Source organism: Staurois parvus, unplaced genomic scaffold, assembly GCF_062004578.1.
Source record: "Staurois parvus isolate SC_StPar_1 unplaced genomic scaffold, SC_StPar_1.0 ptg000243l, whole genome shotgun sequence".
Lineage (NCBI taxonomy): Eukaryota > Metazoa > Chordata > Amphibia > Anura > Ranidae > Staurois > Staurois parvus.
The window spans coordinates 2,911,506-2,914,938 of record NW_028318039.1 but is presented as its reverse complement, the minus strand read 5'-3'; the positions used below and the strand labels follow the sequence as shown (position 1 = coordinate 2,914,938).

General features: G+C 44.4%; 1 pseudogene; it reads left to right on the top strand.

Moving 5' to 3' along the window:
* The first annotated feature begins 1,545 nt into the window (after positions 1-1,545).
* LOC149459903 (U2 spliceosomal RNA) lies at positions 1,546-1,661 on the top strand (annotated as a pseudogene).
* The last annotated feature ends 1,772 nt before the right edge of the window (positions 1,662-3,433 follow it).

Below are 3,433 nucleotides of genomic sequence, written 5' to 3'. Positions count from 1 at the left end.
AAAACCCTGAAAAGTAGTAAAAACCCCAAAATACCACCCCTGAAATATAAGCTAATTTTTTAAGGAAATTTAAAGAAAGGTTTAGTATGAAAATGACTGCTGCCCTCAAATGAGCCACATACAGGGGTGGACTGACAACTCATGGGGCCCCCGGGCAATAGGGGATCATGGGGCCCCTGTGTCCTTTCCCACACTCAAAAAAACCTATAAGAAAGGTACCAGGGGCATTTCATGGGGCCCCCTACTGACCCCGGGCCCTCGGGCATTGCTCGAGTGCTCGAATGGCCACAAACTAAAGGTAATGGAACAAAGCCCCCAATAATGAAAACCTCTGCAAAAATAGAAAAAAAACAAAAAACAAAAGAAGGCTGCTGTTTCTAAGGACCTTTGGGTTAAATTAAGAACCGAACACAAAGGAGGGAAAGAGGTCCCACCAATGAAATTTAGGAAAATAAAGCACAGTTTTCTAACTGAGCCTAATCTTTCCCCCTGCAGTTTGTGATCTCTCCCAATCCTCTCCTCCAAGCCCACCCTTTATGGTGAATGAACTGGCTTACCCTAAAATCCTCTTGTTGGCCCTTCTAAGCTCATTGGCTATGGTTTAAAAGCCTCGCAGAGCATGATGGTAAAGACAAAACGCCTGGATAGATTTGCACAAAAATTTACCCTGACCAGAATTTCCGAATACACAGGGTGTGGCATGAAACGAATGTCTTGGCAAATCTGAGCCTCATCTCTACTAAACAATTGACTTTGCTATATTCCCCCATATTCACAATTATACAGAAAAAGTGACAGGCACATTATATGATGGTTACAGACTGAAAAACACAATGAATTCTGGAATAGAAGAGCACCAAACATCAGTTTTCAGAAACAAGCAGAAAAAAATGAACACATTACTTCATATCAAATATAAACACATCATGATTTGCAAAAAAGTTTTACATTCTTTAAATTGAGTAGGATCACGATACAACACAACAGTGTTGATACAACACAACAGTGGATTAATACAAGGGCTTTGTAGATTTGGAAGCCTCTGATCAAAGATCATGTCAATTGTGACTTCAAAAGAGATGCGCTGAGAGACTCTTCTCAAAGATCTAACCTTAGGTAATTCTCTCTGGATATACAATGCATCACAGAAAGTGATATATAAAAGATACATTTAAATATACAAAAGATGAAGAAAAAAATTCCTTGGATGTTTGGGAAATTGCTATGCTGCTTCTTCCTTGTCTACAGGGCAATGTTGACTGCTACTGACTGCATTTTTAAAGAAACATATAACAATATATATTTATGCAGCCTTCTAATATATATATATATATATATATATATATATATATATATATATATATATATATATATATATGCACAAACACACACACACTATATTGTCAAAAGTATCGGGACGCCTGCCTTTCCACACACATGTACTTTAATGGCATCCCGGTCTTAGTCCGTACGGTTCAATATTGAGTTGGCACACTCTTTGCAGCTATAACAGCTTCAATTCATCTGGGAAGGCTGTACACAAGGTTCGCTTCTCGGCCTTTTGGCTAAGATCAAGTGTAGTATCTGTTCTTATCAGTGTCCAGTGGGGGTGCTCCCGACCATTCTAGCTTTGCGGGGATGGTTGTTGTATAGTACCCTCACTGGAATGATGGGGGTCCGGAAGGCTAGTACCGGAGGGACAGAAACCGGGGAGCGCCACGAGTTAAGCTGGGGCCCCGGGAGTAATTCCTCTGGGAAGACTGGAAAGACCCAGTACCTCCTGATTTGGACGGATCTACCTTGGTCTGGCCAGGGGCTGGGGACGCAAAAAGTCCGCAAACTCAGTGCCCCCTGGGGAAGACGCTCTCAGGGGTGTCACTAGTAACACTTGGGTGTGGGACCCCACGGTGTGAAGATGACACATGGCCACTGTTTTTCACCTCTTTTTGCACAGCGCCCTAAGGACCAGGCCTTTTGGCTAAGTTCAGGGCAATTTTTGCTACGGGCCTCAGGGCCTGGTCTGTGCACGATTCGGCACGGTACCACTTTTTTATTTTTTCTTTCTCTTATTTATTATGCACTTACCCATGTTTGTCACTTTTTCTTTGCCTTATGTGTGTGTTTTTCACGGATGGAGGGTGTGGGTCCTCGGGCCTACCCTGAAGTCTAGGGGGAGGATGTGTGGCCATACGGTTCCTTCCTCCCCTGATCCCTAGAGGACTCTTCTTCAGGAGAGTCCCCTTGCCTAGTACTGAATGTCCGGCTTCGGCTGGGCATAGGGAACGGTGGTCCACCAGGCCTTTTGGCCAGGAGGACCAAGTGGGAACCTTGTCCCCGTCAGGAGCTTCGTGCCCCGGGGGATCAGGGTAAGCGGTCCAAGCCCCTTTAGGGGTAGGACACAGCACACCCCTAAGTGCACTTTTTGTGTGGTGTTTTTGCACTTGCACTTTTTTGTGAAACACTTACGGGTTTTTCGTTATAGTTGCACGTTTGCGGACTTAAAAAAAAAAAAAAAAGGCTGTACACAAGGTTTAGGAGCGCGTCTATGGGAAAGTTTGACCATTCTTCCAGAAGCGCATTTGTGAGGTCTCCGCTATAATTCATCCCAAAGGTGTTCTATCGGGTTGAGGTTAGGACTCTGTGCAGGCCAGTCAAGTTCCTCCACCCTAAACTCACTCATCCATGTCTTTATGGACCTTGATTTGTGCATTGGTGCGCAGTCATGTTGAAACAGGGAGGGGCCATCTCCAAACTGTTCCCACAAAGTTAGGAGCATAAAATTGTCTAAAATATCTTGATATGCTGACGCCTTAAGAGCTTCCTTCACTGGAACTAAGGGGCCAAGTCCAACCCCTAAAAAACAACCCCACATCATAATCCCCCCTCCACCAAACTTTACACTTGGCACAATGCAGTCAGGCAAGTGTCATTCTCATGGCAACTGTCAAACCCAGACACAGATTTGTCACTGCAGAGAACACATCTCCACTGCTCTAGAGTCCAATGGCAGCATGCTGTACACCACTGCATCCAATGCTTTTCATTGCACTTAGTGTTGTAAGGCTTGGATGCAGCTGCTCAGCCATGGAAACCCATTCCATGAAGCTCTCTACACACTGTTGTTGTGCTAATCTGAAGGCCACACAAAGTTCCGAGGTCTTTAGCAGTTGACTCTGCAGACAGTTGGCGACTTCTGCACACTGTGCTCTTCAGCATGCACTAACCCTGCTCTGTCATTATATGAGGCCTACTACTTCTTGGCTGAGTTACTGCTGTTCCCAGCTGCTTCCACTTTGGTATAATACCACTAACAGTTGACTGTGGAATATTTAGTAGCAAGGAAATTTTACAGATGGACTTACTGTACTGGGGTCAAGCTATCACTGTACCATGCTTAAATTCACTGAGCTCCTACAAACATTTGTGAAAGAAT